This window comes from Camelus dromedarius, chromosome 35 (assembly GCF_036321535.1).
Source record: "Camelus dromedarius isolate mCamDro1 chromosome 35, mCamDro1.pat, whole genome shotgun sequence".
In the NCBI taxonomy this organism is placed as follows: Eukaryota; Metazoa; Chordata; class Mammalia; order Artiodactyla; family Camelidae; genus Camelus; species Camelus dromedarius.
Genome location: NC_087470.1, coordinates 344,127 through 360,467, shown reverse-complemented (window position 1 = coordinate 360,467; position 16,341 = coordinate 344,127).

The following is a 16,341-nucleotide window of genomic DNA, read 5'->3' as shown; positions in this document are numbered from 1 at the left end:
TAGGCTGGTTCCATGTCTTGACTATCTTAAATAATGCTGCAATGTACATAGAAATGCATATACCTTTTCCAATTAGTGTTTTCATTCTTTTTTAAATACTCAGAAGTGGAAATCCTACATGATATGGTTTTATTTTAATATTTTTGTTATGAATCTCTGTACCGTTTTCCGCAGTGGCTGCACCATTTTACATTCCCAGCAACAGTGCATGAGGATTGTCTTTTCTCACATCCTTAACAACACTTGTTATTTCATCTTGTTTTGAAGACAGTCATTCTGAAAGTTGTGAGTTGATATCTTATTGTGGTTTTGATTTGCATTTCCCTGATGCTTAGTGATCTTGAGCATCTTTTCATGTGCCAGTTGCTCATTTATATGTCTTCTTTGGAAAAATGACTATTCATGTCCTCTGCTCATTTTTTAAATGAGTTTGTTGTTTTTATCCATGTGGAGCTGTATGAGTTATTTGTATGTTGTGGGTGTTAGTCCCATATCAGACATGAAGTTTGCAAATATCTTCTTCCGTTCAGTAGGCAGCTTTCTGTTTTGATTATAGTTTCATTCTCTGTATAAAAGCTTTTTAGATTGATTTGGTCCCTTTTCATTATATTTGCTTTTGTTTCCCTTTCTGGAGAAGACAGATCCAAAAAAAAGTATTTATAAGACTGATGTCAAAGAGTGTATTGTTTGTGTTTTCTTCTAGGAGTTTTATGGTTTCAGTACTTATATTTAAATTGACTTTGACTGTACATCAGAAATTGACACAACACTGTAAACTGAATATGCTTCAATAATAAAGTAAAATAAATCCATTTTGAGTTTATTTTTATATATAGTGTGAGAAATAGTCCAGTTTGATTCTTTAGCATGTAACTGTTCAGTTTCCCCAACACCGTTTGTTGAAAAGGCTGTCTTTTTGCCATTGCACATTTTTGCCTCCTTTGTCATTGATTAATTGATCATTTTAGGTTGGGTTTATTCCTGGACTTTCAATCCTATTTCAACTATGGGTATGGGTCTGTTTTTATGTCAGTACCGTACTGTTCTGGTTACTGTAGCTTTGTAATATAGTTTGAAATCAAAGAGTGTGATATCTCCAGCTTTGCTCCTTTCTCAAGATTGTTTTGGTTATTTAAGATCTTTTGTGTTTCCATACAAATATTAGGTTTTGTTCTAGTTCTGTGAAAAAACTTCATTGGTATTTTGGTGGGTATTGCATTGAATCTGTGGACTACCAATCCATAAGCACAGTATATCCTCCCATTTGTTTATGTTGGTTTCAAATTTTTAACAGTATCTTATAGTTTCGGTGTGTTTTTTTGTTTTGTTTTGTTTTTTTGAGTAAAGGTCTCACACCTCATTAGTTAGATTTATTCCTAGGTATTTTATTCTTTTTGATGCAATTGTAAATGGGCTTGTTTTCTTGATTTCTCTCTCTGATAGCTCATTGCTAGTGAGTAGAAATGCAATAGATATACAGATTTCTGTATATTAATTTTGTATCGGAAAACTTTACTGAACTAATTGGTGACTTCTAATAGTTACTTGGTGGCATCTTTAGGATTCTCTAAACATAGTGTCATGTCATCCGCAAACAGGTGTGAAAGCTTTACTTCTTCCTTTCCAATTTGGATTGATTTCTTTTTCTTGTCTAGTTACTGTGGCTAGGACTTCCAATATTGCGTTGAATTAACGTGTTCAAAGTGGGCATCCTTGTCTGGCTCCTGACTTCAGAGAAACGTCAGCAACTTTTCACCATTGAGTATGATGTGAACTGTGGACTTGTCATACATGGCTTTTATTATGTTGAGACTTGCTTCCTATTTACTCACTTTGTTAGGGTTTTTAATTATAAATGGATGTTGAATCTTATCAAAATCTTTTTCTGTATCTATGAGTTTATCATATGATTTTTGTTCTTCAATGTGTTAATCTGGGATATCACATTGACTGACTTGCAAAGACTGAACCATTCTTAAATCCATGGGATAAATCCCGCTTGATCATGGTGTGTGATCATTTTACTGTATGGTTGAATTTGGTTTGCCAATGTTTTATTGAAGATATTTGTATCTGTGTTCATTAATGATATTGGCCTGTAAGTTTTTTGTTTGTTTGTTTTGTTTTGTTTTTGTGGTGTCTTTGTCTAGTATTAGTATCAGGGTGGTCCTGGCCTCATAGAATGAGTTTGGAAGTGTAATTTCCTCTGCAATTTTTAAGAACAGTTTGAGAGGAATAGGTTTCACCTGTGAAGCTGTCTGATCCTGAACTTTTGTTTCTTGGGATTTTTTTTTTTGATTACTGATTTAATTTTATACTAGTAACTTGTCTGTTTATACTTTCTATTTCTTCTTAATTGAATCTTGGGATATTGTACATTTGGGAATTTGTCCGTTTCTTCTAAGTTGTCTATACTATTGGCATATAATTGTTCATAGTGATAGAAATGATTCTTTGTGTTTCTGTGGTGTCAGTTGTAACCTCTCCTTTTCAACATTTGTTGAGTGCCTGTCCTATGCTAAGCACTATGCATAGACACTTCCCCAAGCTACCTCATTTAATTTTGCCACCAATCATGTGGTAGAAATATCACTATCTCATGTTATAGATATATAAGCCAACTTAAAAAGTTAAGTTACCACAAATCTGCAGTTGCAACATTGGGAGTTGAATGTAAACTCAGGGTTTTTTCTACCGCATCAGGATTCAATAGGTTTGAAGATGCACTAAAAAATCAACAACTAAGATAGCTGTTTTATTTTCTTCTGATATGGGCTCTTGGAAAATTGTTTCTTTTCTTAATTATTCATTTTATCTTATGATGGATATATAACTCTTAAAATGGCATCTTGCAATGCATTGTATTTAATAATGTAAAAATATAATTTTGGCTGTCATAGCATAATGAAATTCCATCCACAAAACCCAGTTGATAGTTAGCCACAGAAAATGAGTGCTACTCAACCATCAAATTGAATAGCAATTCCCAACACACTGTACAGATCTTCACCTAAATCAGTGCAAACTTCTCCTTCTCCTTTTTTCCCTTTGGCCTGAAATAGACTCAGAAGTGTCTAAGAATTTTAATATATTTATACTTATAATTGTATGCTAAATGATAGCTACATCAAAAATAAACACTTTTTTATGAAGAGTGTGATACACTGTGTAGAACTTCACGACAAGAGAACTCCTAAGACAACACGTTATCCAGAATGGCGTTGTGTTTATGTTTGCTCAGTGCTCACCCAGGGATTTCCAGACCTCAGATCTGATGTTTGTTTTTCATATTGTTTACTTTGAAGTATGTGATGTCTCTGAGTAGTGTGTGTGAGATCCCATCTTAGAGAATTCTTTTCTTTATACTTTCATTAATGTTAGAAATGTGTATTAAAGTTTCCTGGAAATCTATTTTTAAAGCCTTCACTTATTCTTTCATTTTCAAAAACAGGTATAGATTGCTGCAGGGATACCAAAATTAAAGGAGTTCTGCTCGTTACTAGAAGAGCCAGAAAGCTTATTAACCGGTCTGGTTAACACTTTCCCCTCCATTAAGAATAAATAGGCTGGAGATAATTAAGAGAACTGGTTAATGTGTATAATCTGTTTATAAACTAAGGCCAGAAATTGTTAAATATCAGGTATAATTTCATTTGGAAAATGACATCTCTTTATTTTCAGATATGACATTTGACAAGTGAAAGAACTAACTCATATTATGTTTCTTTGTGGAAAGGGATTTGCAACCAAAAAGAATTGGTTCCAGAGGGCTAAGCATTTTTGACATGTTCTTGAACGCTCATGCCCATTGTTTTATTAGAAAAACATGTTGGTTATTAGAATCCGAATTTTAATAAGGAAACTAAAGAAGGTTTGTGAGAGAAAGCCTGGTGATACAAGAGACAGTGTTATAAACATCAAGGACATTTCTGAAACCGATAGAATATTAATTCCAAATTTGCTGGACAATCCAAAACCTTACAGATTCACAAATTTAATCTTAATGTCAGACTTTCAAAGTATCTCCACTTGGTTGAAATTTCCAGGACCCTCTCAGGATGTTTAATTTTGTAAATGCTACAGTAACACAGCACAGTAGAGAAAACCTTCAGGTCTACAGTTAGAGAGACCTGGGGCCGCATCGCATCTCTTTACTTCCTAGTGATGGGACCTACATCAAGTTATTCACTCTGTTTTAGCTTTCTTATCTATGAAATGGTGTTAATTACAGTACATATTTCATGGAGTTGTTGTGAGAATAAAATAAAATAATGAACATACAATGTTTAACTCACAGTAAGCTCTCCATCCTTGGTCCTGCTTGTTTGTTATTATCGCATTATCCTGGGTCAAAATGGGGACAGGGAATATGAGAAGTGATTTTCTTCCTCAGGACTGTCAAGATTCCACATATATGCAAATAAAGGACATCACCTAACATAGGAAAATACTCAAATATCCCAATGGTAAAAACAAAAATAAAAGCATTTTTGGCTGCCTCAAGCATTTAATGATAGAATGACATAAATATTTACTTATGTTATGAGGTTTACCAATAGACCTATATTCTTGTATTTTAACATAGTTAATGAAACGAATATGTAACATGTTAATTTTAAAGTGTTGTTTATTTTTAATTCTCACATTCATCTTCAGTGTCAATGCCATTGGCACCCGTAGTGTTACTTTTAGAGTAATTGGACAGATCTCTGGAGCTCATATTCTCCAACTTTATGTAGATTGAGATACAGCAATGTTTTAATCCAGTAACAGGGCTATCATTGGAAAATGTATCCAAAGTCATAAGAACACATTTAAATGTTATTAGGAGTTTTGTGGGGTTTTTTAGTTGTTTTTTGTTTGTTTGTTTTCCAGTAAGTTTATGTTTATGATCACCACAATATAACAATTTGCTAAGTTTCTTTTAAAGTAATCTTTTAAAAATCTTTTTTTTAAGTATTGAATAGAGTGCTTTGGGCTAACTAGTTTAGTCCTGGGAGGCAAAAGAAGGCATCCCCACAGAGGTGGTGTGTGAATTAAACACCTAAATTGATTTAGATGTTTAATAGAAGAGGGTGGCAATAGTCCCCAAGGTATATTAATGGCAGGGATACTGGCCAAAGGCTACTGCACTAATATAGGGGTGGGCTGTAGGAAGCAGTGAGCTAGGAACTGAGTGGAAATGTCAAACTGAATAGTCACATCAAAGATTAAAGGACATAGATTTAAACAAAGATAAACTCCAATGGTCAATTGCATATAAGAGGTAGAAAAGTCGTAACAGGTGCTCAAGAATTATTTGCGAAATGATTGAGGGAATGATCAAAAATAAGCTCATGGTTTCAAAAAGGAAATGATAACATTGGCAAAAGAAGCTTGTTCAGTGCTCAAAAAAAAAATAATAAATCCAGTTGTGCACTAGAAATATGTCATTCAGGAAGAGAAATGGGTGAAATACTGCAGATGGAGACTTAGATATATGAATCTTCCACATATGGGGACAGGTGCAAAGAAAATGTAGTGCAACTGAGATTAAAAACTGTCCGTGCTGAATTAAAGATAAATGGTTTGAGTGTAGCTTTCAATTCTTGAGTGATTATGCTTGAGCGGTGAATACGCTGTACCTGTACAGCAGTGGAAAGAGTGCTGGGCTTGAAATCAAGATGAACTGAATTCCCCTCTGAGATTCTCCATTTACTGGCATGAGTGATTTTGGCAAGTTATTTAATCTCTCAGCTGGTTTATTTTTCATCAATCATGAAAAACATCATCTCTCTCACTGAGAGTGAGAATTCAATGAAATAATCTAACATATGTCTGCCACATAGTAAGTATTCAGTTAATGTGTTTTTAATTTTAATCTAGAAAGAAAAAGAAGTTTGAGAAATATCTATCTTTCCCCTGAAGGTACCTGTTCACCAGTAGAACCCAAGTTTAGCAAAGGTAAATGAGACAGGAAGAAGGAAGAATCAAGGACAGGAGAAACATTCAGTCCAGCTGAGAGTCTCCTGTGGATCTTATTAGAATTCATCATGATGGCATCTAAAATTATTCCTTCATAACAATATCTCAGTACAAGTTTAACATACAGAAACCAACTGCATTTCTATACACTAACAATGAAATACCAGAAAAGAAAAGAAACAATCCATTTTAAAATTGCATCCAAAAAATAAAATACTTAGGAATAAATCTGACCAAGGAAGTGAAAGAGTTACACATGGAGAACTACAAAACACTGACTAAGGAAATTAAAGATGACTGAAAGAAATGGAAAGATATCCAATGCTCTTGGATTGGAAGAATTAATATTATTAAAATGGACATACAACCCAAAGAATTCTACTGATTTAATGCAATTTCTTTCAAATTATCAGATGAGAACCTTAATATCTTTGGCTAAAGGTCATTCCCAAAGTTCCAGGGAAAAAAAATCATAGAGAATGTGATCTTCAAAATATTTTTAGGTTGACTTTCTAAGCAGGACAAAGGAACATTTGATTGGGTTATAGAACTATTATTCATAATACTCCCTTGTCAATGACAAGTGCTGGCCTGGTGGCTAGAGTTGGAAAACGTCATTTAGCAGCCATGATAATACAGACTGGTTCAGACAAGAATCATCTGTGGCTGCTAAACCTGGGGGTGAGGGATTTTGAAGAACAGGATATTCACATAGCCTGTCTTCCTGTAGACTGCTTATCAGCCACAAGTGAAAAAATATGTAATGCATACTGCATGTAAATATACGTTGGGGAACTTGGGGAAAACCTCAACTGGGTGATCAAAATCAATAACTCCCATGAGGGGTGGATGGACATCTCGTGACCTGAGATGTGATACCCTAAAGGACGCACACCACTTATGTCAGGTTATGGCCAAGAATGTAGAACCTGAACCTGATTGTAAGGATCACCAGAAAAACCTCAAAGGAAGAATGTTCTATATAATTTTTAAAAAGTGACTGTATTCTTTTAAAAATACGTTAAGGTCATTGGATATGTTCCAGCCTGAAGCTCTAGGAGACAGAAGAGATGTGATGGCTAAAACCCAGCCTTGGACCACAGGTCCCGGAAGGCAGGTACTTCTCATCAGGATTGGTTTGGACAAAATTAAGAATCTTATTCATGGTCTAGACGTCTTCATTAAATTTTTTAGAGAAATGTATCTAAACAGTTCTTTAAAATCTCCTTTTCACTTGATTGGATATGTAAAGGAGTTCTCTGACCAAGCAATGGCATTTCCTTTTGAAGCTGTTCTTACAGAGACGCCAATGAGGAGCGCCCCAAGCACGCCTAGCATGGCTTCAATTGTGGGCAGTGAGTAAACACAGCATGGACAAGAGCCTAGACTCGAAGCTCCTAAAATAATATAAAATTTCCCTGAATCTTCCTTAAAGACCAATATTGGACATGGTCTGTAGAGTCTCTTCCAGGCCTGGAAAAAGTATGATTGGTGGAATAGAAATGTTGACCACGTAAAATGAGCCACTGCCATCAAAGCTGATGACCTAGAGTCTTCACATAGTGTACTTGTAGTGGCAAAACCCTTGCTTGAAGGGAACCTTAGTAAAACCTCAGCTAACACAGAAGGGAGGAGCTGCTGTGGTGGATGTCTGGTGGTGGCCTGAAGCCTGGTCTCCCCATCACCCCAGCAGTGCCCCAACCCAATTTCTACAAACCCTAGGATGTGAATCTGGCGTTATTGACCACATGGGTAAAAAGGCATTCTAGTGACTCACCTTTTTCCTTCCTTTGATTCACATATATATTCTAACATAATTGCTTTAATTTTGACCTTATTAAAAATTCTAAAAATACTCCCTGTCTTAGATGGTTAGGCCTACTGATGGTTCAACTACGTATTATGTCTAAAGGAGCACATGCTTCCTAGAGGTGACTGAGTGAACTCTCATTTCCCAATACAGGCTTTTCTGCTCTAATGCTATACATATAGGGGGGAAAACTTTACTCTGCAAAATAGCACAATAAAATAGCAGAGACTACGGGGAAAAAAACACGTTTGAGGAAGACTGCTCAAAATGTAACAAAAACACAACAATCCTAATAAAAATAGCAGCACAGGTAAATTAAAACCTGCATTTGGACCAGTGTATCAGTCAGCTGCTCCTTTGTAGTCAAAATCCTGGATTTTGTGCCTCTTCTTTGGAGATAGAGGTCCTGGGGGCATTCCTGTCTCAAAGAGATCAGTTTCATTAAAATTAGAAATCTGAGCCCGAATATAGACATCTTTGTCAAGAAAATGTAGTTTAACATAAAGGAAATGCTTCCAGTCTGTTCAGTTTTGCTTTCAGCTTCACCAGAAAAGAGTGGGTTCTGGAAACCACTAAACCAGCCACTATTTGCACTAAAGAAAGGCCTTTCTGTCAATGTTCAGCTTGTCAGTCTCCTTACGTTCTTCTTATGATGCTAAGGCTTCCTCTTTAAATGTAAGCAGCCTTGCCCCTGATGGTTTTATGACATGACTATGTTGGGAAAGATCATATGAGAACTGTAGCCCTTCCACGTTATCCTGACGTCATTCCTTCATTCACCAGCCATCTACTGAATGAGTTTTCATTGAAGAAACAGTCACTGTAAGAGAACAAGCTATATCTCCATTCCCATTTTTATAAGGAGCTTCAGGGGAGAAGAGAGCAAATGGGCATTTATCAAGTAGCCACTGGGTGCCAACTGCTCTGCTGGGCACTTTACATATTTAATATCATCTAATTTTCACAATCTTACTAAGAGGTAGGTTCTTATCCCTGTTTAACAGATTAGAAAACTGAGGCTCATAACCTCCCCCAGGTGATGTAGCAGAGCCAGATTTACATTTCAGTCTCACTGCCATCCAAGTTTGTGCTCTTTATGTACATATTACATTGATTAGATTTTAATGCAAAATCCCACCACTTGCATTATTAACTGGATGGAACTAGTCCCTTTCATTGCTAATTACATTTGGCATGTTATATATTATTGGAACAGATTTTTCCCCCTAAATCAGGTAAAAGTGTTTTACCAAGATCCAGAATGATTTATTCTAGGTCATCAGCTTTTATAGTAACTTTTCTTTTGTTACATTTTATAGGAGTGTAGAATTTTATTAAAACACTTTCAATATAATACTTTTCCTTTGATCTTTACAATAGTCATGTGATATAGACCAAGTAGCATATCTTATTCCCATTTGACAAATAATGGCACAGAGCATCAAAGAGGTAAAGTAACTCTTACCCCAAGTTACTAATTGGCTGACTCAGGACTCAAACCATGTTTTCTGCCTCGAAGATCAGCTTTGTCCTTATAAATGTCAGAGAAATGTGACCCATTTTCATGGGGAAAGGAAGATGCCAACCTGAGGATGACCCAGACTTATTATGGCTATGTTCAATGACAGAAAGAAAAATATGCTTATGATGAATAAAAAGATAACACAACTCAGCTGAGAGTTAGAAAGTATAAAAAGAGATTATAAAAGAAAAAGTATAGAGCTAAAATATACAAGATCAGAAAAAAAGTCTCTTGAGGCACTTTTTCTTTTTTAGCAGAATGGAGATGGCAAATGAAAGAATCGATGAATTTAAACATAGATCTGAGGGAAAGGAAAAAATGGGGAAAATAATGAACAAAGCCTGAGGAACTGCGGGACAATTTCTCAAGATCTACACAAGGTAACTATAGTACTGGAAGGAGGGGGAAAGGGACAGGAAATAATATTTGAAGAATTGTGGTTGAAAAATTCCCAACTAACAGTGAAAGACGTAGATTTACAGATTTAAGAAGCTTAGAGAATCTCAAACAAGATATATTGGGGGAAAAAAAAAGCACATCATAGTCAGGCTAAAAACAAAAGATAATGAGAACATCTGGAAAGTGGCCAGAGAAAAATCAGTGTGTCTTTATAGCTATATCTATATCTATCTCAGAATAATGATTCAAGTAACTGAGACTCCTCATCAGAAACCATGGCAACCAGAAGACAATGAAACGTCTCTAAAATGCTGAAAGAAAAAATAAAACTACAAACCTGGACTTGTATATCCAACAAAACTATCTTTCATGAGTGAATGGAAAATACAGACATTTCTCTGATAAAGGAAAACTTAGAGAATATATTGTCCAAAGACCTGCATGACAAGAGATACTAGAGGAAGTTCTTCAGACTAAAGGAATCCTTGGATCTTAAAGAATGAAGGAAGAGCAGGAGAAACAGTAACTATTGTAAGTATAAAATATTTTCCTCTTACTATCTTTAAAATATATATGAATGCTTACAGGAAAAAGTGTAAGATTGTCATGTGGGACATATGAATATTATAACATAAAGGGCAGCGGGGATGGGGGTGGTAAATGGACCTGTATGTTTTGATTATGTTGTTCCGTGTTCTACATAAAGTGTTACAATATTAACCCTAAGTAGACTGTGAAAAATTGAAAAACAAAACACCTACATATATACATGTATACGACGTACGTATATAATACGTTATACATATATAATATTATATACACATGTACAATACATTATGTATGTGTTTATATATATATATATATATATATATATATATATATATATATTCTAGAGTAACCATAAAAAATGTAAAGAAGTAGAGCTGAAGAAAATCAATAGATATATGAAAGTTAATAGCCTGCCCACCACTGTCTAAAGATGGGGTGGAGGTGGGTACAATATGGCCTGGTTTCCATGTACATCAACCCAAGGCCAGCAGAGCCAACTGAGAAAGATGACAGCTGACTTGGACTCTAAATACAACCCTTTGCTGGGTCTTTGGGAGGAAAAGGGGAGAAAAGACAGAGAAATAGGCTTTCTGGGACATCACAAATGACCCATGTTGGGGAGGGAGTCAGGCACACTGTGGGGCCGGAGAGGGAGCCAAGATGTCCTGAGCGCTGGACTCAGAGTCTGGATGCCTGGACAGAAGGGCCAAAGCTTCACTCACAAGCTATGTGACAGAGTGACTCATTTGACCTCTCTAGGCCTCGGATCCCTGCTCTGCAAAATGAGGGGGTAGGAGTTACATCAAATTCTTAGTAACTGCCTCTCTGGAGGGAAGGGACAGCCAGGCATCCATGCCTCCTACTTTATATACATTTGTATTGATCAGTGTTTGGCTTCTTCATGCTCAGAATGGTGCCCTTTGTCACTCTATCCTCTTCCAAGTCAAGTACATTTACCACCCCCACCCCATTCTGATTCATCAGTGTAAAGACTCCTAAATATACGTCTTCATTCGGACTTCTTCTCCACGCTCCAAACCCGTGTGTCCAGCTGCCTATTCAGCAGCTCTGCTTGGGTATCCTACCAGCACATAAACATCAAAATATTCTAAGCAAGTGTCTTCATCAGAAGTTTTGTATCAGAATCACCTGGGAAATCTTGGCAAGAAGGCAAAGGCCCAGACCATATTCTACTTCAGTGAGTCTGTGCCCCTGGGTTCCTTTTTAGCTCTCCTGGTAAATCTGATACCCACCAAAATTTGAGAAACACTGCTTTAAACAAAACCCACAATTTACTCCCAACCCCTCTATTCTTCCAATCAGTTCCTTTCCAGCATCCCCCTTTTCAGAGAATGGCACCATCATCTGCCCAGAGACACAGGCCAGATACAGGTGTTATCCTTGGACCTCTGTCACCCTCACCCCTAAGCATCACCCACTATTAAGTGTTTTCCATGTTTCTCCCGGGTCCCTCTGAGCTTCATTCACCTGCACTGCCCCGTGGCTTCCTGACACAACTTGCTTCTACTGTTGCTGCTCCCATCCATTCTCCACATGTCAGCCAGGGGAAAGGTTTTTTAAAAATATTTTGAGACATTTCAACCTCTAGAAAAGTTTCAAGAATACTACAAAGACTGCCTGTACACTCCTCAGCCAGACACCGCGTTCCAACTTCTAACAATCATCACAGAAACGCCTTTTTAGGGATCACATGTATCACCCAGTTTTCATGCCTCTCTAATGCCCTTCAGTCTGGAGCAGTTGCCAGTCTCCTTAATGTCCATGACCTTGAAATGTTAAGACCATAGGTTAGGCATTTAATAGAGTGTATCTCAATTTCAGTTATTCTGATGTTTCTTCATGGTAAGTCCTAAGTTACACATTTTGAACACTGTATCTCAAATGCCATGTTCTTTCACTGTGTCCTCTCAAGGGGCACACGATGTCTACTTACCCTGTCATTGGTGGTGTGAACACTCATCATTTGATTCAGATGGTGTGACCAGACATCTCTGTAAGGTTACTGTCTCCTTTTCTGTAATAAATGTTTTGGGAGGAAATACTTTGAGGCTATGTAAAACCCCATTTCTCGCCTCAGTTTCACCCCAAGTACTAGCATCCACTGATGTTTCTTAACTATTAATCCGATGGTTGCCAAATAGTGATATTCTAATAACATCATTCTTTACGCTATTCAGGGAAAGCTTTATCTTTTCTTTATTTCTTTAGTTCATTTATATTCATATCAGTGTGGACTCCATCATTCCTTATTCAAAGTTTATAATCTGTTACAATCATTATATATTTTGAGGCTCAGATTATCTCATATTTGGCCCTTGGGGAGCCCTTCAAGCTGGGTATTGTGTTCTTCTGACAGATTCCCATCATTCTTTGCAAACTTTCTTACTTTCTGGAACAAAAATATATACTAACTCATCTCATACTTCCCCTGCCCAAACTCTGGAAGGGGTCATTTCTCTAATGAGCCCTGGTTGCCTTTAGTATAGAAGAGAATATAGAATCCAAGATGAGTGCCAGGTGACCTCTTTGCTACACAGGTGCCACTGCTTGAGGCATTCTCCCCTCATATTTATTTCTTTATCTCTTTATATATTGAAAACCACAAGTTCACACTGATAGCTCCAATTCCAATTCAACACCATGTAATTCATTCTAGCTTTCATGCTTTCCATATTCGAACCTCCTTTTCCAAAAGCTCCCATTTCCCCAATATGTTTCTCAGTATCCCTGTGTATAGCTAATCTCCCAAGTTGGCTGGGTTTCCATCCCCTCCCACGTGGGTCTCAGTGCCTCCTAGGGCTTGCCTCCCTAACTCAGGATGTCTACTTTGATTAGGCCTGCCAGATGGCTTTTTGGTGAAAGAAAGAAGGAAGAAAGCCAAGAAAGTTTTTTTGTCTTGTTTGTAAAGAAGGAAGGGAAGAGATTGGAAAGGGAAAGCCAGAGAAAAACCAGGTTATTTTTCTAAAGTGCAAATCCTTCACTTTTGGATGATGTGCACACACACATACATACAGAGCCCTTGAGTGACCCCTCTTGGTCTAAGGCTGTAAATTCCATCACAAGGGTCCAGAAGGCTCTGCATGATGTAACTGCTGCTGATATCCTAGGTCCCTTTCCCCTTCTTTATCCAAATGCCAAGCACTGAGGTCTTCTCTCAGCTCCTCTAAAATTTCATCTTCCCTCTGGCCTCAGGGCCTTTGTATGTGCTGCTATGTTTCTCAGTGCTCTAATCTGCCCCATTTACTTAGATGACTTATTCTTCAAATCTCTGCTGGAGCACTATCTCCTCCTCTGGATGCCTTCCTTAATTCCCCTAGATAGAGTCAGATTACTTTTCTTATTTATTGTTTTATTCATGCTCTCATAGAACACAAGGGCTCTTATCTCAACCGGCAATTATGCCCTTATTTGTGTATGTGTCTGATTCACCTTCCCTTTCCTTATTCAATTGTGAGCAATGTAGGAACAGTAATGCTGTCTCTTTTCAATCCTCATTGTGCCTCTATAGCTTGTGGTCCAGGATTGGTACTCGTAGGTGATCAATAAATATTTTTCATGTGAATAAACTGTGTTTTTAGAAACATACATTGTTTAGTCAACACACATGATCATTTTCTCTATTTTGAACAAAAGGCAAAGCATGAAGAATAATATGATAAGATGTGAAGGATCCCAAAAGCTGTTAGGCTGAGGAGTTTATAAGCTTTATCATTCAGAAGAAACATTTACAAAACCACAACCAATGATCTAAATAACGCGTGCAGGAAAATGCTGTGGGGAAATTTCCACCTAAGAAACTTCCAATGGAAAGCACATACATACTGTGTCTTTGGTTCACATTATTATTTAGGTGACTCGGGGTCATTAAAAGGTTGATCATTCCAAATGTAGAATAAAGTTCTATGCAAAATCCATATGTGAGTGTATACATGTGTGTGCGTTTTGGAACTGGACAAAGCGATCTTAAATTGCTCTTGAAAGAAAAGATATTTGAAAAGAGCCAAGAAATTTTTTTTAAATGATGAATAACTTACTTTTCCTAAAGAATAAAACTCTTGCTAAAATTATTACAACCAGAGCAATACAGATAGTAAAACTTCTGATAAACTTATAATCAGAATAATATGGTTGGGCATAAGAAGAAATAGATCAATGGAGCAGAATTGAGAATCAAAGTTGATCTAAGGAACTTAACATACGACAAGGATGACATGTAGTCCAATAAAATATGGAAACTATCTTTTATAAATGATGGCATAATTATCTATTCACCTGTATGAAAACAGGGTAAGACTATATGTCCTGCCACATTCAAAGACATATTTAAGAATAGCCCTGGTGTCTATCAACAAGAGAATGGAGAAGCAAATGATGGAATGCTGCAGTAAATAAGAACAAACTCCGTCCACGCACAGTGCTGACTGAATCTCACACAGAGACCACTAAGGGAAAGCAGGCAGACATGAAGAGCATCCTGATTCGACTTACGTCGAGTTCTAGAACAGGCAAAACAAACCTATGGTTGAAAAAATTCACAACAGTGGGTGCCTTGGTGTGGGGCGGGGGAGGGACATGAGAGAGCTTCCTGGCCTGAGGATAATGTTCTGGACCTTGACAGGATTTGGGGTTGCACAGTTGGGTGCATTCATTAAAACTCTGCAGTGTCCACTTCAGATTTGTGCACTTTTGGGGGGGGGTAGTAAACAAAGTTTTTTCTAGGAAGAGCGACTCACTGAGAGAGAAAACCATTTTAAAACTTACATATATGTACTGTTCATTGTTTCTAAGAACAGATTAGAGCTTTAGCTTTTTACACTTACATAGTTATCAAAGGAATAAAGTCAACCACAAAATAAGAAATCAACAGCATGCAGGAATCCAATCAAAAAGGACAGTCAGAAGATTTGTGCACTTTTTTTTCTTTGTAATGCCTAAAGGCGGCCAAAGGTCATCCTACTTGAAGTTTATTTCATGTGATTTCCAGCATGCAGTGTGCTTTCTTGGGAAAAAAAGTCCCAGTTCATATTACAAATTAATTTACAAATATAGAGCTGTTAGAAACAATATTTATAAAAGCCCATATCATTTTACACATAGAAAAATATCCACAGAAACTGTTTTTTGTACACACTACATGGGGATAGGCAGTCCCTTTGGCTGTCTTCCTGCATAATATTAAAAGAGTAATGGTGATGTTATTTTTATCTCAATGAACTATTTAAAAAAATAATTTTCTGTATGCATATTTCAAAATAAAAATTTAACAGTAATGCTGTGAGAGTCTTAAAAAAGAATACCTGGGGAAAAGTTTTTGTTTTTGTTTTTTTTACAATGTATTGTGTTCCTTTTCCTAAAAAAAATTAAAACCCCAAGCCAGCAACACTCCGATCAAAGACTGAACAGCATGGTACAAAGTTAACTCCTTGGACATTATCTTCATCTTAATGCATCGCTATTCCAATAAAATCAACAAATATCTGTATTGTAATGAACACTTTTTGGATAAGTTCAGTGACTGTCTGCCAGGTGCCAGGCACTCTGCTGGGCACTGGGACGGTGATCATAAAAAGCTATTCAAATGAAGATACCTCTTGAGAAGTATAAGGGAATGCTAAAAATAAGTTATACTTTTTTAAAAATTTTGATCACAAAGGTTTTATTAAAAACTATAAAAATCCCATTCAAAAACTTTCTAATAAAATTCTAAAACTTTGTGTAAAAGTTGAAAAATCCAAGACATATGCTAAAAGGGACAGGACGCCAAGCTGTACAGGACAGTAGTCACCCCAGACCTCAGAAACATGGCAGCAGAAGTAAGGAAAGAGGGGGTGTCCGTCCTCACTGCTCAGGGTGGTATTTATCTCACCTGGAAACTGGTCAGATGAAGTCAACCTCACTCCTATCCTGCACACACTGTGTCTGCCTGTGAAGGCCGGTGCCTTTGTTTTTTGGGAACTACAGCACAACATTTACAAGCACCGATTCTGGATCCAGACTGCCTGGACCTGATCCTGGCTCCACGGCTTGCTATCTGAGTGGCTCTGGGTGAGTGACCTAACATCGTGGCGGTTCACTG